General features: G+C 46.6%; 1 protein-coding gene across 4 annotated transcripts in view; it reads left to right on the forward strand.

Moving 5' to 3' along the window:
* LOC142576673 (uncharacterized) overlaps window positions 1–21132 on the forward strand; it is a 334510-nt gene that overhangs the window by 262814 nt on the left and 50564 nt on the right. The gene's annotated exons all lie outside the window — the stretch shown is intronic.

The raw sequence follows: 21132 nt of genomic DNA on the forward strand, positions 1-21132 counted from the left end.
CATCGAACAGGTGGCTGGATCGCTTTAAAGAACGAAGCAGGATTGTCTACAACCGCTCCTGCGGAGAAAGCACTTCCGTGGACGTTTCGATGGTGACTGAGTGGAGTCGCCGCCGGAGATGATGGCTGCACACAAGCCCTGCGACGTTTTCAACGCCGATGAGAGCGGTATTTTTTACCATATGCAGCCAGAGCAAACCCTTGCTTTTAAGGGTGACAGCTGTCATGGTGGCAAGCGTAGTAAAGAGCGTGTGACGGCACTAGTCTGTGCTAACAAGGACAGTTCTGAGATGCTACCCGTACTTTTTGTTGGAAAGTTTGCAAAGCCACGGTGCTTTAAGAACTTGAAGACGCTGCTGTGCAGCTACAACTTCAACAAAAAGGCGTGGATGATGTCTTCGCTCTTCAGCAATTTTTTGCAGCAGCTGGATAACAAAGTGGGTACTAAGGCTAAGGCGAAGAAAATATTGCTTTTCGTGTACAACGCACCGTGCCCCCTACCCAATACGTCCAGCCTTAGGAACATAAAGGTTGTTTTTTTTATGCCCAATTGCACAAGCTGGCTGCAGCCGCTGGAGGCCGGCATCATTAAGTGCGTCAAGCAAGGGTACCGATAGCGGTTAGTGCAGTGTCGGCTGCGGCTATGGAGCGCAGCGAGCCAGAAAAAAAGATCACTGTGCTCGAGGCCATGCATTTTATTGCCAGTTCATGGAACGCAGTGTCGCGAAGCACATTCGCTCACTCATTCAAGCACTGTGGCTTTAAGCGAGAGACTGCCTCTGCTGGGGATGCAACAACCTCTATGCTGCTCGAGGCCGATGTAGGCTTCGCCAATGATGATTTCAAGGGTTTAAACCTCACCACGACCTTTGCTGAGTACGTGGAGGCCAATGACAATGTTGCGATCTAGAGCAAGGCGTTGCTAGATGATGTGATCGAGGAGGCTTTGCCTAGTGCCGACACCGCTGCAACATCGGACGAGGACAACGATGACGCCACAGATGCTGTGCCTGTGCCTACCATGTTCGCCAAGGTGCTATGGCGCTTATACGGCATTCGGAGCTTCATCTGTTCATGCGACGCCGCGGAGGACCTTCTTTTGGACATTGCCCAACTCGAGCAAAAGCTCTTGGTTCATGGATCAAACAAGGTCCAAAAGAAATTTACCGACTTTTTTTAAAGTTCGCGCTGGCTGGCGGGAATCGCGGCCCTGGGCAGTGGAGTGCCATAAAGGTTTGCTTGAATGAAGCATGATTGGTAACTGTACTGCAGCATTAATTCTTATCACATTTACTTTTTTGTAATTTGGGTTTCCAAGCCCTGCAGAGGATGTTAATGAAAGTGAAAGTTTATTTTCTTTTCAATGAAAAGAGGGCGCCAAGACAAAAGGCAGTAGCCTGACAAGGTCCTGGTCACCCGTAAAACAGCTGGCATTGTGCACGAGCACTTCGCAACAAATTCACAATGAATTTCTCAAGCATTGTAAAAGCATGAAGCAGTAAGTTAACATGCACAAAATTTTTACAACAAAAGAATAAATTGAATACACAACTTGTCGTATGAGCGGTATAAAGATACATCATTTTTTTTTACAAACAAAAATATCAGTCCTAAAACAGAAACAATATCACACAGCTTACAACATGGGTATTATAGAAAAAATATTTGAAAGGTATAGTAAAATAAATACAAATAAATACAAAGTATGTCGACTAAATAAATATATCATTCCGTTTGTTCCAATAGGTATTTTTTAATTGTAGATTTAAAACGTTCTTGTGGAAGGTAATATTCAGTTTCAAAGGGAAAGTTATTTATTACCGTGGGAATTTGGTAGCTTAGTGTTTGCTTGCCATAATTGGTGCGTGTGATAGGAACAAGCTTACGTTTCGTCCGGAATGCATAACGGCTGCTGGAATTATCTGGACAAGAAAAGAACAATCTATGATGATGGATGTACTTAAGTAGACAGAAGTTGTATACTTCTTTTACTTTAAGGATGCCTTATTTCTGAAATAGCAGTGACATAGGTAAATCTGAAGGTCTGCCATGAAACCCTTCAATAGCACGCATAGCGCGTTTCTGAATTTAAATTAGTTTAAGGTAATTGCTGGACGTCGTAGTTTCCCATACAAGGATACAGTAAGATAACCTTGAGTACAGAAGTGCGTAATACATGGATATCTTTAACCAGGGGGGGCAACAAATGAGATATCTTATACAAACAGCCCACGAACGCCGAAACAGCCGGCGTTCGTGTTGTCCACTTCTCTACTCTTGTGTCCTGTCTGCACGCCTCACTTCTTTTTTTGCATAGCGACTGTTTTACTTAAATCAGACATTATGTTGGTGGTACAAAAATTCCAAGAAAGATTCTCATTGAACCAAACACCAAGAAATTTCTGGTTAGAAACACGCTTTAATTCAGTATGTTCGTAGAAAATTTTCAGAGTGATACATTCTACTGTATTAATAGGATGAAAATTATGTATTAGTCTATGATAAATTAAGGCTTAGCCTATTCGTCAATAACCAGTTATGTAGCTTTCTTAAATATGCATTTGCCTGAGCCTCCATTTGGGATAAGGAGTGGGATGAAAAAGATATATTCGTATCGTCAGCGTACATGACCAGATTAGGCGATTCGGATATGCTAGCGATATCATTTATGTATACTAAAAACAATAACGGTCCTAATATAGATCCTTGAGGAACACCATGCTGAATTGCCAATTTCTCTGAGGGTATGCCATTAACTTGAACATACTGTAATCTGTTATTTAAATAGTTCTTTAGCAAGTCAGATGCAATACCACGTATGCCATAACTGTTGAGCTTGCGTAGCAGGGTGTTGTGATGAACGCAATCGAATGCCTTTCGGAAATCTAAGAAAAGACCAAGAGTGCACTGTTTCATTTCGATATTCTTAATAATTTTTTCTTTTACTGTTAAAAGCACCAGCTCTGTTGATTTGTTTTTCAGAAATCCATACTGCGAGGAAGTAATAACATTGAACTTATGGAAAAAATTCTCGAGACGAGTATTAATGACACCTGCAAAAACTTTTGATAAGACGGGTAGAACAGAAATGGGTCTATCATTCGATATGTCATTCATTCCCCCACTTTTGTAAACTGTTATGTTAGTAGTTAGTTAGTAGTTTACATTGAAGTTTCTTGTAAATCCGTCGCGCGAAATAAGTTTTATGGTGTTTCATAGCCATAATTTACGTTCAGAGTTTACGACGCCCAAATTTTACGACGCTTTTTCGCAATCCCGAGAAAGTCATATATTCGGGGGTTCCACTGTAGTTGGGAGACACCTCTCCTAGCTCATGACAGTGGTACTCCAGTGTTTCTGTAAAACAGTTTATATCCACACAAGAGGCAAACGGAGATGTATAGATGACACACTTGGGGCACAATTCAGACGTAGTAATTTCTGTCAGAACAAACAGTCACTAGTTGCACTTGTTTGTGTCTACATTGCCCTTGTGTCTCTCTTGTGTTGAAAGTAGCAATGATCAGCTACCACTAGCCTCTTCATTAGTGCTCTTGCAATGTATGCAGTAGGGGAATCTACGTATGTCTACGTCAAAGCATCATATCATGCATGATCACGCATCGTATGCAGGCTATACGGTGAAATCTCGGCGATACAAGTTTCACAGGGTTGCGAAGTATTCGTATCCCCCGAAATTCATATCCTCCAAACATACACAAAATTAAGAAAAAACTGCATTGTGGCCAGAAAAAAATCTCCAATCTCTTTCTGGTCTTCTTTCCCGATTCGTCAATGATCGCCTTGTGGAGGGCATAAAATCTCGCACGCATGTGCTCTCTAATGCCACTACATGCCTCAGCATGTCTAAGAAAAGAGCGTTTCCTGGGCTGCCAGTCGCACTACTGCTGCAGTCATTGTCTTCATTCTGACTGCTCAAAACATCCGGCTGTGATGTGGAAACTTTCTCCTCAATGTCCTCTGCGGTACGCAAACCGCTGGTCACCAGATCGTTGTCTGTGATGAGAATATCATCCCTAGTGCGCATTCCAATCTTCACTTGCAACTGTCGGCTCTTGCAGATTCTCTTCGGGTGGCTTTCCCAAGCCGCATTTTGCAGAACAGTAAGCAATTCTCATTTTTTGAGATGCGGTCCCAGCTCCTCTATGATGTTGATGTTCAGTTTCTTGTCTTCCCGGTGTAGCTTCCGCAACCGATGAACCAAGAGGCTCTTAAAGTAACTCTTGGCATTCCAAGTGATACCCACGTCCAACGGTTTTATGTCATTGCCACATGCCGTATTGCTGCCATGGGTAGGTGCCAAGCCACAACAACGACGACACTGCGGTGGCTGTCAATATAAAGTGCTTTTATCCGTGCTGTACACAGGCTTACCCAATTTGTATACAACAATGAAGTCAAACTCCCGTAGCCAAAGATTCCAGTGTGCAAGCCGACCAGCTGGATCCTTTAAATTAGTCACTCAGCAGAGTGCATGGCAATCACTGGCAACGGTGAAACAGCAACCGTACAAAAATGGGCGAAATTTCAGGATGGCATATACCACTGCGAGGCATTCTTTTTCTGTAGTGGAGTAGTTAGCCTCCATTCTTGATAGCGTCCTGCTGGCGTAAGCAATCAGTCTTTTCACTCTTTCGGTGCCATCCTGCTGCTGAACAAGCGCTGCGCCAAGGCCGACATTACTAGCGTCACTATGAAAAATCGTCGGGGCGTCTTCATCAAAATGTGCATGTACAGGAGATGTCTGCAGCCGTTGCCATAGCTCGTGAAATGCCCGTTGCTAGTCTTCTTTGGTGAGATGTGTTAATGGCCACGCAATGTGCGAAAATTCCACAATAAACTGCCGGTAGAAGGCGCAAAGGCCCAGGCAACGTCACACGGCATTTTTATCAGATGGCGTGGGGAAATTAGCGACAGCAGCAATTTTATCAGGGTCAGGTCGGGCACCTTCATGACTAATGGCGTGACCAAGGAATTGAAGTTCTTCAAAAGCAAAATGTCACTTTTCAGGTTTCAAAGTTAGACCAGTGAGTGTATTGCTTTAAAGACCTTCTTTAGTAAGTGTTCCTCGAACATAGCGGAGGAAGCAATCACGTCATCGAGGTACACTAGGCAGGTTTGCCATTTGAAGCCTGAAAGTACTGTGTCCATTAGTCGTGGAAACGTTGCTGGCACAGAACACAATCCGAAGGGAAGTGCTTGAAATTCATGAAACTCATTGGGCATCAGAAAAGTGGTCTTCTCACGGTCTCTTTCGTGAACTTCGATTTGCCATTAGCCACTCTTCAAGTCCGTCGACAAAAAGTAACATGGGTTTCGTAGCCTGTCTAGTGAATTATCGATATGCGGTAGTGGAAAAACATCTTTCCTGGTAATCTGGTTGAGTTTTTCATAGTCAATGGAGAAGCGCAGGCTACCGTCCTTTTTCACCAATACGACAGGCAATGCCAAAGGACTCTTAGATGGCCAAATAACCCATCCTCAAGCATCGTCTTGACTTGTGTTTGTATTGCCTCGCGCTCTTTCAGTGCTACTCAAATCTGGGAAACGGCACGCTAACGCCAGCTGCCTTCCTCGGTCTCCTGTTGAGACTGCACTGCATGACGACGACGATGCTGCTTTTCTAGGCATGGTAGATACTGTCGCCGTTCCATGCCAGCAACGCGAAGAGGCAGGACTGGTTCCTTTTATTGATTCCTTAGAGGAAAGAACAAACAGCTTGCCGAGGTTATTAGACTGAGTGCTGCTTTCATTTTGCTTGTGCCATGAAGTTCTCTATAAAAAAACTTTTCACTTAGTGGCAGCAGCTACTTACTCGTCAGTCCCGCATCTCTTTGAGACGAAGTCCTACATGCCTGTCACAACAAGTCGACCGCTGGTCAATTGAGCTACACCTGCACATTGTCAACAATTAGGCTAATGTACTACTGGCCGAGACTTGCGGCGGTCGTGGAATGTTACATCCAGACATGCCTGGATTGCCAGCTCCGCAAAGCCCCACTTGTCAAGCCAGCTGGACTGTTGCATCCTGTCCAAATACCACAAGTGCCGTTCGCACAAATCGACATGGACCTTTTAGGTCTATTTCCAATGTCTACTGCTGGCAATAGATGGACAATTGTCGTCGCAGATTATCTTACTCGATACGCCGAAACAGGTGCTCTCCAAAGGGGAACAGCAGCCAAGGCAGCACGATTTTTCATCAAAGCCGTTGTCCTAAGGCATGGCACTCCCGCAAGGGTCATAACATACAGAGGTACTGCGTTCACGGCCACACTTCTGGATGCCGTTTCGTGACTAAGTGGTACCACTCACTGAAAGACAACAGCTTATCATCCCCAAACCAGTGGGCTAACAGAACGTTTGAACAAGACTCTGGCAGCCATGAGGAGTACGTACATCAATGTACACTACAAGAACTAGGACAAGATTTTACATTATGTTACATTTGCATATACAGTCGAACCCGGCTATATCGAGCTTGCCAAAAAATGCCTATCAGTTCGATATAGAGCATGATTCGATATAAGCCTGCTAAATAATTGTATGTCATAAAAGCACATACCATTTATAAAATCACTTTATTGATGAAACTAGCTTAGTTTCGCACGAAATAGTCCTGCATTTTCTTCTGCTTGGGCAATTTCGCTGCGTGCGACGCATGCACTTTTCCACTTTGTTTAAGAAGTCGGAGCAGCTGAGGCCGCAACATTCCGCATTCGCGCAGAAGCACCGGACTAGTGCGAGCACACCAATCACTTTGGAGGATGTGGGCCAAAGACGGTCGTTGCTGTCCTCATTGTGCCCACTTTCACTTGTGCTCGGCACGATGTCGGCAATGTAGTCTTTGTTTCCGGGATCTCCCGTGGTCGCGACACCGTCATTTGCACTCACAAACTTGTCCACCATTGATTCGTCAACAGCTTCCGGAAATTCTGACAGCTCGCTCCAAACTTCGGCAACACCGGCAACGGCTTCGTCGCATTAATCAGAATTTACAGTCATCATCGAGCACGCGGAAGTCGGTACGGCTGAAGCTATTTCGGATGAACCACTCGTACACGGCCGTGCATACGTGTCGGGCACCATGGGCACCGGGTCGCGAGTTAGGCCGCTTTAGCCCTAATTTCCCCCTTCAAGATCGTGCCGAGAGTGCACCTCGGAATCTTGTACGTTGCGGGGACATCTGACTTCTCACCGCATTCGACCCGATTTATGATTTCGAGCTTCACGACGAAAGGCGAATTCTGCCGCTTCATCACAGCAACACTGCGAGAGAAGGCGCACAAGGCACACACAATGAACCAGAAAAGTAGCGAGACAACTTGCACTTTCGCCATCTTGCACGACGAGGGCACAAGAGCCTCTGATTGGCTGTGTGAGCAAGCGCTGCGGGCGGGCCAGGATCATTTTTTGCAGGGGGGCGTGTCGGCGACTCCGAGGTAGCGCGGTCACGTAGGGAGAGCAGTTGGATAGAGCCGCGCCGCTGGGTTTTCCCGCCACCGCGAGGGAAAGCCAACTTCCGGGGGCACTTTCCGCTGCTTGACGTTCTATATATCGGGAGTCGCTAGTAGTTTTGTTCGATGTAAGCGTAATTTTTGCTATATATACTCATTGTAACTATACCATGACCAGAAATTGTTCGATATATGGAATAATTCGATGTAAACGGGTTCGACTGTAACATGGCTCACCAAGAGACAACACGCGTGACACCTTTCAAACTCGTTTACGGCCGCAAGGTAACAACAATGTTGGCCGTAATGCTGCCACACGAGTGTGGTGACGACGAGACTGGTGCCAAGGAGTTTACACAACTAGCAGAGGAAGCCAGGCAGCTTGCACGTTTGCGAATCCAAGCACAACAGGACTACGATACCATACACTACAATCTTCGGCACAGATCCGTCACGTACAACGTTGGTGACCACGTGTGGGTCTGGACTCCTATTTGTCAGCGTACACAATTGTGCACTGCGTCAGTGACGTGAGTTATGAAGTTGTTCCCAACAGTCCTTAGTGCTCCGAACCCCAGTGGCATCTGCCCGAGGTTGTGCATGTGCTTCGTATGAAGCCATCCTTTTCCTAATGACACCAACTTTGCACCATCTATGCAGTGCCTGCAGAGCTTCGTGCATCGCAATGATGCTTTGTTTTTTTTAAGAGGAGGGCCAAATTCCACATCCTGTATCATTGCTGCGGGTATATGTCAGGCCATGAAAACAACGCTGAGGTAGCCCGCAGGTAGAAAAACAGACAATGAAGTTTCGTTGGCTGTTCATGTGAAGTGCTTTTATCCATGCTGTACACTGGCTTTCCCATCTCCTACTAGGTCGTGGTAGTATGGCTTGTCATACTTTGGGGAAAAAAATTAAGTTTGACGTTTTTAGGGTGGTATCTTTCAAGTGGCTGGTCCATTGATCCAAGACCAAAGAGTTCTTTCTGTTTTGGCTGCTCACTTTGCAATCGAGGTAGGTAGAAAAATCTGTGAACAATGCGGATGTCATCCTAGCCTTGCAGTTGGCCCAGTAAATGCAAGACGTATGGTCTCACATTTTGAAGCAGCAGGGTTTCTTGTATTGGCCAATGATTCTTAACTGTACTTTTCCCCATCCATTGGAATTTCAGCAAAACAATACTCCAACCCCCTGCTTAGTGTTTTGGATGCATGTTTCATCTTTAAAACAGGCTTTTCTCTGACTGCAAAGTATAGAATAGGCTGGCTTAATCTGTGTTGTGTGACTCATATACAGTAATGAGTGAAGACAGGGTGTCCCCATCCAATCGTTCATGGAGGCCTCGTTCACTTTTTTTTTTTTTTTTTCCCACTGCTTACAGTCTTGTAAGGGAGCCTATGCCTCATCTTAAACTGATGGATCAAACCCCCGGTGGCTTGGAAGGTCTTCATGCCAAGTGAGAGTGTGATGACGACGACCTTTTCACGCAACACCTTGCCGTCGACGTTCATTCCGATCACCATTACTCCCTTAAAACATATTATGAGAACTTTCTCAAGCTGCACACGATGTACACTTTTTGGCTCTTGAGCGTTGACTGTGAATGTTGAACATTTTTCTTTATCTGGTCACGATGACTGACGATCTTGTACAGGGTAGACAGTGCCGAGCCTAACTCCTTGGCAAAGTTAGTCTTTTCTGCTTTGGATCTTTGTCCACCTTCTGCAGAATGCCTAGCTTCTCCTTGAATGACAGAGGCTTTCACTTTCGCGACATGATGGCGATGACCAGCACAAATGGCCTCTTCCGATTACTGCATGAACCAACTCACACAAGAACAATGCACAAGACAATCAAATGGTGTGCAAACAAACAGGGAGAGAGTGAGTCAAGCGAGAATCATATTAAAAAAAAATCGAGGTCAGCTCAAAACAGCATAGAGGGAAGCGCCTGCCCTCGCCCCTCAGAGAACAACCTGGCAGGCCATGAAAGGCTGGCTGGCACACATCATGCTCTTTCGTGCTTCCCACCATCTGTGTGGGCTGAACACGGTCCGATCCACTCAACAGGGGGATTAATGGGAGATCACGCAGCCGTGTGATGTACAGTAGATTCTCAGCAATAAGATTGCCCAGCCCAGCCTATCAACCGCAGACGAAATGGACATGTCCACTAGGTGGACTCTTACAAAATACCTCCCCTGAAGGACACTGTATTAACGTGGTTTAAAGAAGTGACTGCAGCCAGCGGGAATATCGACGGTAATGTTCTCCATGATAGAGCCAAGGAGATTGCGCTTTCTTTTGGTGCTGGTGGGTGTCAGCCTTCCAGCGGCTGGCTCCACCACTTCAAAGCAGGGTGTGGTTTGGCCTTCAAAAGCATCAGTGGCGAAGCAAAAAAGAAAAAGACCAGTCAGTCGTGAGTGATTAGATCGTAATTAAATGTTGCCGTCACTCATTGCGGGTTGTCAGCACCGAGATGTGTTTAATGCAGAGGAGGCAGGCCTCTTATTTAGCCTTCAGCCTGAGAAGAGCTGCTGCCAAGTATGTCAGTGCAGGCAGAAAAGCAAGTTGAGGATCGCCATTCTGTTGTGCTGCAATGCCGACGGATTGGTGAGAATTCAGCTCAGTGTAACGGGCAAGTATCAGAAGCCCCAATGTTTCAAAGAGGCCTTGAGCCACTTTTTATCCAAGTTCAGAACTGCATTTGAAGTTAAGATCGGCTATTTCAGACGTAATTTGCTGCAAAAAGTACTGCAATGCATTCAGCAGAAGCAGAGTTATTGGCAATCAAACAACACCCCCTTTGCAGTGCTTCTGCTCCTTCTTCAATGATTTGTACTGCGAAGGCTATGGCAGAGTGGGGCACGCCCAGAACGCTCCGCCTGCCGAGCGTCACTGTGACACACAGTTGTAATTTGATTTTGCATGTTCATGTAGATGCCACTACTTCCGTTCTTGCTGCCTGTGATATGCCAAACATAAGCCAAACACAGTTGTCATCAGCAAGCCGCAGCGTGCTCAGCCAGCGAACTTGTCGCGGCACCTCGGGGTGGCCGCGGTATCCACGCCAGGTTGCAGACTGCAGCTACATGCAACTCTAGTGCGTATGCGCAGCGTTTGCTTTGTGCACAAAAAGGCAGGAGTGCGTGCTTGCATGCTTCAGTCTGGCTGTGCTACGGGGTGCTACCAGCTTTGTCCTGCACCAGCTTAGTAGCCACGCCCAGCTTGCACATCTTGAAGCACTGTTAGTAAGTCTGCCGAGGCGTCTAACCACGAGCAGCTAGGGCTGAGCATGGGCGGGAAAGTGTGCGTGTGGTCTGACGTTAAGTTTTGCATGGTTCAAGGCTAGGTGAGTGTTCAAAACAAGTAGAAATTAGCGAGGCCCACCCGCTATAACACCGATAAGCACGGCAGCCAAAGTTTAATTTCTACGCAGGTGGTCGTGGCTGCGCATGAGCAGATGATAGTCGGCTTCTTTCGAGAGTATGTAATTATTATCAAAATTCAAAAGCAGATTTTCGCTTACTTCAGCCTGCTTATAAAACTTCATCAATTAGTATACACAGTAACAGTAGGAAGAAGCGCACTGATTTAGACGCCCTTCTGGATTGGTGTAAGCTACTGTGTAAGCTACGCTTTTCAAGACCAATAGCAGCCGCGTATGCGAATCTACTGCATTACTAAATAAAGCGTCCAGGAAAGAGTGAGGAGTGAGGAACGCTCTCTTTTTGACAGGCCTCTGTCGAAAAGAGAGCGTTTGAGAGAAAGGTGACTTCGCGCTCTGGCTTGCAAGCTCCATGTATCATGAACGACTGCAACACTTGGCTAAGATGTTCACAACATCTTATGCTATTCGCGGACAGTTCTTTTTTTCACCAAACCCGAAGGGTGGTTTGGGCCCCTTTATGTGGGAGAATCACCTGCCCTGAATTTACCGAGTAAACAAAAAACATGGATGATAGCAGCCCTGTTTGAAGAGTTACTTGCACTTCTTCACTGAAGCATGTCGAATAAGAACAGAAAGATTGTCCCGATTGTTGACCAGCGTGCTGCCACCCCTGGGCAAAGAATGCTTCAATATGTAAAGGTTGTGTTTCTGCCCTTGAATACGATCGGGCTCCTGCAACCGCTCGACAGTGGAGTCATCTGGAAACATCGCTTTGAGGGGCTTCCTGTGCGGCGCCTACTGAGATCAGTCGGAATGACAGCAACTTGAAAATAAGCATACTGGAGGTGCCGTGCTCTTAATTGCCATGGCGCTTGTAGTAGCGCCTTGTCCTGGTCGTCTTTCTTGTGTCTGTCGTTTTGCGCTAAACAAAGCATGCATGGATTCGCACCAACTAGCCCGCCAATGCATTGTGCTTGGCACCAGGCCACACCAGTTACCATAGCCAAGCAAAAGGACAGAAATTTCTTTCTCTGCAACTAAAATGTTTGTTTTTGCTCCATTCAACAAAAAGTTTGTGAGTTTCTCTAACTTTAACTCTTCCATTTTTATGTATTTCGGTGATACGAATTTCGGGTTGTACGAATATTTTTCGTGACGGCGTGAGATTGGTATCATCTAGATTCTGCTGTAGCCTGTAATGTGGTGGCCTGGCACCTACAGGTGATCGGCATTCCACGTTGCACCAGCTTCACTGTCTCTGCCGCCGCTGTGGCCACACTGAGCACATCCGTACGATCTGCAGCACCGCAGCAACGCATTCGTAGCAACCTATGTTTTGTGCTATCTGCGCAACACATTTCGGCCGCGAAATATTACGAATTTGCATCGCATGTAATTTCGTACCAGCCATGATCATATCAGCAGGATTTTGCTGTACTCTGTTTCATGCTAAGCAGGCAATGCTGCAGAAGCTATGCAAGTATCACTCTGTACAATTTCACTGCACCATTGTTTTTGATCTGTGATGCTTTCTGTGAAATTACTATAACTCAGAATACTTATAAATTTATAATGTAACCACTCACAGTGCAGGACCTTGTATGCACACAAGAACTTGTTCTTGGGCTGGTTGGTGTCTGTGCTTGCTATGCTTGGGTATGCACAGTCTTTTTGGACTCATGTATACACTCCCACAGAATTCCATGTACAGTTAAACCTAAATATAACGAAGTCAGTAAAATTGGCTATTTGTTTCGCTATCCTGTAGCCGACCGATATTCTCGACCTCGTGGGGGCCGAATGATAGTCAGAGAAATTGAGCAGTCCAAAAAATTTGCTCGGCCAAAAAAAAAAAGAAGAAGTTGTAAGGACTGTGTGGCGGAGACAACCACCGCAAGGCCAAGAGATGGCTCCCCCGGACAGAGCGACATCATCATCACCGTATCAGGGTGGTGGCAACAAAGAGTTGTACTTGTTGGAGACTTGGTGTGCACGCTTCCTTCCTGACAAGTGGGGGCTCATCCGGGATTGGAAATGAATAGCATGAATGTCCCAGAGGAAGTAGTGCAGTACCTCGTCAACCAGACAGACGGTTCGCCCCTCCAGCGGGAACAGGTCGCCTCCCTGCTGCGGCAACAAGTGATGACCGCCACCGTGACTACCGCGCTGGTAGGCCCAGGGGTGCCGGTGGCTGTGTCACAGCCACTTGCCGTGACTTGCACGCCATACGTCACAACAGAGCCGCCGAAGTTCACCGTGTCAGGCTGGTGGGGAGGCCGAGACGAGGCAATAAAGAGTTGTACTTGTTTGAGACATGGTGTGCATGCTTCTTTCCTGACAAATTTATTAGGTTTAGAGCAGCTTAAAGAAATCTCTTATAATGACCTGTCTCATAATACTTTTGGAGGTGATCAGAGTTGCTTGAATTTTCAAAGGAGTGACATCGTCTTCGCCGTCTCTGTATGAAGAAACCAGCCAGGTTTCTTCTTACCACTTGACTCTTTGCTAAGGCAGAAAAAAATATGGAGGTGCACTGTCTCCTGGAGCCATAGAGTTTCATATTAGTATACCTAGAGGCAAATCTGGCGCTGCGATCGTTCAACCATCATGGGAATGATGGGAAGTACAGGCTTCAGATTGGCTTTCTATTGACTAGCGAACTAGTCTACAAGTATTTTTTTGGCAGTTTTGGTTTCGCTCCAAGTGCAATTGCTATAACCTGCAGTGGGACAGTGCAACGCAAAGCTCTCTGCCTTTGTACTGTTGCCCGAAGTGGCGACAGAGCGCTGGGCCAGTGACTGGGACGATGTTTGTGTCACGGTGTGGCGTCAAAGCCCTGACGAGAAAGCGGCGGCATCGTAAACGTTGAAAGAACATGTTTTGAGCGTTTGGACCTTGGTTTGTTAAGTGGGTTAGGTTGGCACTGTAGCGTTACGTGCTTTCCGTCAGCACTCCGTCCATCGCGCTTATCAAAGCTGAGGTCGAGTTTGCCAGGGTGAACGGGTGCATGTGAACGATGTATGCCGGACCCAAACTATAATCGCATGTCGTCACCTTGTCATATCTTTTTATATGTACCCCCCCCCTCGCACCATATCTCCTTGTATATAATAAGCGCATTCTTTAACAGCATCAAACAGTTGGTAGTTTGCGCTTCGTCCGTCCACGTCCTGTCCTTCCTTAATATCGTGTTTGTAAAACTGAGCGCAATATAACGATGAATCTAAAGCATACAGCATGCAAGGGGTGATAGGATCTTATCGCACGGAATGTGATGCTGTTCCACTTCGGCGGTCTTTCTCGGTCGCGCGGCATGCAATTTGAGAGGTGCATTCCCAAGTAGCCGCATATAATTCAACCATTTGACCATCCGCTCAAGTTCCCCATTTATTGTCTCGGTATTTCTTCACGTCGGCAGTGAAATCTTATTATACAGTAGACTTCTGTTAATTCAACTCCAGTTAATTCAATTTTTGATGACCTGATGACGCCATTTAGCAGTCACAAATCAATGCAGCGCAGCCGTGATCCGACGCCAAGGCCTAACTGCAACGCGAGGCAGAGAACCACCGACCTCGATGTGCTTCTCGACGGCCACGTAGTCACCGCCTTAGTGGACACAGGAGCAGACTACTCTGTCACGAGTGGACCCATCGCCGCCAAGTTGAAGAAAGTTAAGACTACATGGGAAAGCCCTCAAATTCGGACCACTGGAGTACACCTCATAATGCAGACTGGAATCTGCACGGCAAGAATTACCATTTGTGACCGCCGACTGGACTTACCCAGCACCTCCACCAGATGTCACGTAGTAGTGACGGTGAAGAAAGCAGCAAAACTGGGAATGACGAAACTAGAATTTTATTGGGCGAATTTGTGCCCTCAAAAACAAGCTACACTCAAAGAACGGCGACAGCGGCGAACACAGTCGGCAGTCGGCGAAAATCTGATCAGCAGATCAAGCGTGTCGGCTTTTATACATCAGTCATCGAAGGTTCCAGAGTAATCGCTGGTGCCTGCATGTCTTTCAGAAAGTTCTACCCATTCACGTCACGCATATATGAAATCAGATTACACAATGTTCAGTGGCAACAAACAGCAAAAAGAACCATCGATAGCATTCTATAAACTTCCGATACGTGCAGGCATGTCCCGCGCTGACGATAACATTTGTTAGACGGTCAAAGACCATTACCCGAAAGAGACAAACATATCAATACTTAGCAGACATGATCGTTAGCGCGCATTGTACGCAGGTTGCTCGTCAACTCAAAATGGCCAGACCTGGTGAGGGGCCCTTTAAACAAAGGTGAGCATCTGCAATCATGTCAGGCAGATGACCTATCGTGGTAATTCCTTACATTTACACTTTGTTCTCTTAACTCTTCCTACCAAGGGGAAAATAGGTGTTTTTTGTAGGTTACGCCAGATTTTTTTTTTTTCTACAGGAACTAGTGCACTCAATATTTTATGTAACACATAAACAAAAGGCAGAATGAATGCACTTTTCATGCATAAAAATTTTATTAACGAGATTGTGTGTCACAAGAAAGATATATTGTGTTTACTCGAATCTAACGCACACCTTTTTCTTCGATAAAACGGGTCCGAAAATTGCATGTGCATTAGAATCGAGTACAGTCCTAAATCCGCGTTACCATATCACCATCAGAATTCAAAAAATGGCCGCCTCGTATGCACTTCTAGCCTAGCTGTCGTAGTTGCATACCTCCATGTGCATACCTCCATGTTGCATGTGTAACAGGCGCTGATGTAACCTAGTCTACCACCTGTTATGGTGTACTGGAATGGGACAGTGTGTCGTCCGTTCAGCAGAACAAAGGCAGAACCGGGGATGCTTCTGCGATGACGCCACCAGTAGGGCATTGCAATCGACTGACGTGCCTAGCGCACGAAACTTAGACATGTTGTGCAAAACTTTCTGCATTTATGAACTAAAATGCTCTCAAAACAATTGAAATTAACATAATTCACAAAAGATAAACACTACAAGCTGTTAGGATATATCAAAATGGCATCTAAGCTTGCACGTTTCCAACCACAGATCAAGCAGTGTTCCTGATCGTCTGCTCAGCCTTTTGGTTGCAGAAGACAAACAAACACTCGTCTTCTTGTTCCATTCAGTAAGCACGCATATGTTTTTTGTATTTCTAATCACGTGACGATAAGAAGCTCGGAAGGAGCACCTGCACTGTGCCTGGTGGGTTGCATGGGATTCCTTTCATGTTGCATCAGCCAGAAAGGCGGTTGCCAGGTTTCACTGAAGAGATGCACATACACACACAGAGATATTTATAAATGCAGCGCTACCAGTGCATATAAAGAATGTGCGAATGCAGCAGGAAAAACCACAAGCGGTCAGTGAGCTCCGTACGTACATGCATGGCCTCTGCGACCACCATAACTGCCAATCCCGGAGGCCCTATTTTGCACCATTATTTTCCCTCTTGCCAGCAATGACTCCAAGCTGCATCGACAGGTGGCGCTGCAGTAGACCAGTGTGCTCCAGCACCCCTGGCCACCATCACAAAAAGAGGCATGTTTTCACCACAGGACGACACATTACCTTATTCCAGCACACCATACGTCTGCCTTCCCGTTTTCTGCGTTTATTCAATCAGCATGGAAGCAACGACTGCGAAGACACACAGAGTTCATCATGATGCCGCATTTAAAAAGAAAGTTATCATGTGTGCAGAGACGGATGGAAATCGGGCCGCATCACGGGCTTTCGTAGTTCCCGAAACTTGCGTTCCAAACTGGCGCAAACAGAGAAGGAGAATATTTTTGCCAGCAAAGCAACAAGGAAGGACTTCAGTGGACCGAAGCAGGGCCGCTTCGCCGAAATAGAAGAGGTGCTCGTGGAATACGTGCAAGAGCAGCGAGTGGCACAGCGGCCTGTGACAACCGATCTGCCCAAAGTATGGGCGATGCAGTTAGCCCTACAGAAAGGGCTAATTCAGAGTGACTTCAAAGCAAGCAGGTGCTGGCTATCAAATTTTTTGAAAAGAAGAGGCTTTTCTCCTCGAAGGCGGACAGGGATGTGCCAAAAATTGCCCGAAGAATATGAAGAGAAATTGCACAGTTTTCAGCGGTACGTTCTCAAGTTTTGCCATAGAAACGGCTACCTCTTCAGACAGATTGGAAATGCCGATCAGATGCCGCTCTACTTTGACATGCCTGTCCCCACAACTGTTGAAAAAAAGGGGGCGAAGCAAGTGTGTGTTTTGTCTTCCGGCCACGAAAAGACTTGAGTCACCGCAATGCTTTGTTGGACTGCGGATGGGCACAAGCTGCCCCTGTATCTTATCTTCAGGTGGAAGACGCTCCCGAAAGGAATTGTGTTTCCGAGTGGCGTGATTGTGCGCGCAAATGAAAAAGGTTGGATGACCACAGACTTGGTCACTGACTGGATTGATAATGTTTGGCGGAAGAGACCCGGCGGCACTTTGGGTCTGTGTGGGATGCTTGTGCTCGATGTGTTCAGGTGCCACCTTGACAAACAAATCAAGGACAAGCTGGCTGCATTCAACACCGACCTGGTCGTGATGCCCGGCGGCATGACATTGCAGCTCCAGCCGCTTGGATGTTTGTTTGAACAAGCCTGTGTAAGATAGTATTCGGGCGCTCTACACCGAATGGCTTGTCAGTGGCTGCCACGAAATCACGCCTGCAAATGCAATGAAGTGTGCCTCGCTGCAGGACCTTGCTGGATGGGTGAAAGATGCATGGTGCACGATCCCGTTTGCCATGGTCAGCAAGGCCTTTAAAAAGCGTGGGATTTCGAATGCCATGGACTGCACTGAGGATGAAACGCTTTGGTCTGTCGATAGCGATAAGGAGTTGTCTGATAGCGACGACGAGTGATATCTATTGCCCCACGCGACTCATACCGGTGCAGTGAAAATCTTGGCAGCAAGGTACGCCGCTTCCATTTGTGTGTTTATTCATCGCAACTTTACTGTATTGGGAATAAATGTTTTTTTTTTCTAAATGACAGAAAATAGTATTTTTATATGAAAGCACAAGGTGCACGATGTTGTACTATTCCTTTCTTTTTTTATTGATCATGAAAAACGGGTGCGTGTTACAATCGAGGTTTTCATTTTTTTTTTATTTTTGGTCACGGAAGACGGGTGCGCGTTACAATCGAGGGCGCGTTAGAATCGAGTAAATACGGTACGCAAAAATGCTAGCACCTCAATGTATAGCTTCTTCTTTAATGATTTAGCATTCTTAGGGTACCTCATGCACTTTCCTGGGGCTAGCTATATATGTACGTTTGTATCCAACCGTTTTCCTTCCTGCGAAGGTCACTGGGTAGTTTGAGGTGGAATGGATAGTGCATCGGGCTGCTGTGGGAAAGTAACAGGGTTCGAAACCAATCATCGGACCGGGTCACCGAGTGTGCGTCAATGTGTACGTAACATTCATCAAGCGTTCATCACAAGTAAAAGGCTCTTGTCAGATGCACCTGTTCTGGTCCATTACTGTTCTGAGAAACCACTTGTGCTCAGTTGTGATGCGTCACAGTATGGTGTTGAGCAGTCTTGGCACAGACCGAAGCAGATGGAACTGAAAGACCTATAGCTTTTGCTTCATGTACTATGCTTGCTGCTGAGTGGAACTATAGTCAGGCTGACAAGGAAGGTCTTGCTTTGCTATTTGGTGTCAGCCAATTTCATCAGTACCTGTGGGGAAGGCCGTTCACCACTATAACAGACCACCAGCCATTGCTAGGACTCTTTGGCTCAAGTTGAGGTGTGCCAAGCCAGGCATCACCGAGAGTCCTCAGGTGGGCACTCAGACTATCAAGCTATCAATTCGAGCTCATCTACAAGCGAGGCAGTATGCTAGGCCATGCTGATGGACTCAGCCGGCTACCTTTCCCGCAACTGAGGTTCATGACTCTACGCCTGCCAATGTCTTCAGGTTAGAACAAGCATCCCCTGATGTCCTATCACCTGCAGTCGTAAGACATGCTACAGCAAGGGATCCCATGCTGTCACAAGTGGCTGAGGCTGTACTGACCGGGAGTCCTTTTCCAGAAGGTGGGGGGCCCAGAACTGTAAGGGCCCCTTACTGGGGCCCTTACACTACGAGGACCAATGAACTTAGTCTGCATGAAGGATGCCTCTTGTGGGGAGCCCATGTCATCTTTTCCAAGTCCCTGCAATCCCAAGTACTTAAGCTTTTGCATGCTGGCCACCCTGGAATTGAGAAATCAAAGATGATTGCTAGGTCCCATGTGTGATGGCCTGGAATCGACAATGACATGACGAACCAGGTGCGGAACTGTCCTGTTTGCCAAGCACACCAGAAGTCTGGCCAGAGGATACCAGTTATGCCATGGCAATTTCCTGACTAGCCATGGTCCAGGATCCATGTTGATTTTGGAGGTCCATTCATGGGACACTACTTCCTCGTGATGGTGGATGCTTTTTCCAATTGGGTAGAAGTTCACCCTGTTCCATCACCATCTGCAGAGGCCACGATCTCTGTGTTCAGGATGGTCTTTTCTCAACATGGTCTGCCAGACATCATTGTTTCCGACAATGGGCCAGCATCCACCAGTAGCCAGTACGCTGACTTCCTGAACAGGAATGGCATCCGTCGCATGCTGGTGCCTCCATATCACCCTGCTTCCAGTGGGGCTGCAGAGCGGGTAGTACAAACTATCAAAGATAAACTGAAGAAAAGCACACCGGGTGAATTCAGGACACAAGTGACCAGGGTGCTCTTCCACTACTGCTCAACACCTGATAAAGTAACAGGCCGTGCACCGTGTGAGCTGCTCATGGGAAGAAGAATCAAGACACCTTTGGATGTCATGCGCCCAAGCCTTCGATCGTCTGTTCAACTGAAGCAGATAAAGCAAAAACTGCATGCAGATAAGGGTTGCCACATTGCGCCAATAATGGACCCGGGGTGCCCCAGTGCTCACCAGGAACTTCCGATCAGGTCCACCATGGGTACCTGCTTCTGTTAGCGGTCCTACAAGCTGCGCTTCATCTGACGATGTATTACAAGATGGAACTGTGTGGCACAGACATGGAGACCACATTCGCCCTAACATTGTACAGCCACCACCATCTGCAAACACTGTGCCTCTAGATCAGCCAGCTGAGCAACAAGCAACAGAGCCTGTGGAGCCTGCAGGAGCTGCTGCTGAGCCAGAACAGCCACAAAGTCAGCCCCACAACAGAACTGGGCTGCCAGCAGCAGTCCTATTGGGAGAAAGCCCTTTCGCACTGTGAAAAAGTGCCCGGACAAGACGCCCTGTGAACCAGTATTCTCCATGACAAGAACTAAAGAGGGAGGAATGCGACAATTGTTAGTGTTCTGCTGCTAGCGCCATCGACTACTAGCGCCACCTACTGCTGCGAGCAGAAGAGGGAGTGACGAGAGCAGGGCTGGGGAGTTTGGATGAGGCAATAAACAGTTTGTTTTTTGTTCGCTGTAAGCTCGGGTCTCCGCTCCACTTCCTCTCCACATGTGACAGAACCCTTGCATACTTTCACTCGCACCTAAAAAATGCAGCTTGCAGGATGCGATATATGGACACTTGGACTTTATACCGAACATGGCACTCTTCGTGATTTGGGAGTTGCATTCGCAAGCGGTCGCTTGTATTTCAACCATTTGGCCAGCTTCATCCAAAGAAGTTTTTATTTATTGTCTTGATATTGCGTCGTGGCAGCAGTGATTATATTGAAGCTGTGCACAAACACACTTCTATATTGGCGTTCAAAATGCACTCTGTTCTATAGACAAGAAGTCATAAAAAGTTGAATACCTTGTTATATCGAGAATTTCATTATACTGAAGTTTTCTATTTCAAGATATAACTGTACATGCTATAAATGAATGCAATTTCCTGAACAAACTTTTGGATTTTCCACCAGCACTTGGAAGCTTAACTAACTCTGTAGCCTAAAATAGTATGACAGAAATGAGTGAGCTTTTATTTATATTTGTTTTAAAGCAAAGCTTTCTTTGCCTGCCTGCCCGCCTGCCTGCCTGGGTTTTGGTGTCTTGTCATCTGTCTTTCCTTTTAAGCTCAGCAGGAGGTTGTTTCACCACAACCCAGTACTCCACTGGCTACTCAGCACTGTACTTGTTGACGATGAAAATAGAGGACTCGCACAATAAAAAAAAATCCTCTGCAGCCGTGCCCTCATTTGTTGATAAGTTTACTTGCTGTGACAAAATTCTGCAGCTTCAGTGGTACAGAACTGACTGCA

The sequence above is a fragment of the Dermacentor variabilis genome, chromosome 3 (assembly GCF_050947875.1).
Source record: "Dermacentor variabilis isolate Ectoservices chromosome 3, ASM5094787v1, whole genome shotgun sequence".
Lineage (NCBI taxonomy): Eukaryota > Metazoa > Arthropoda > Arachnida > Ixodida > Ixodidae > Dermacentor > Dermacentor variabilis.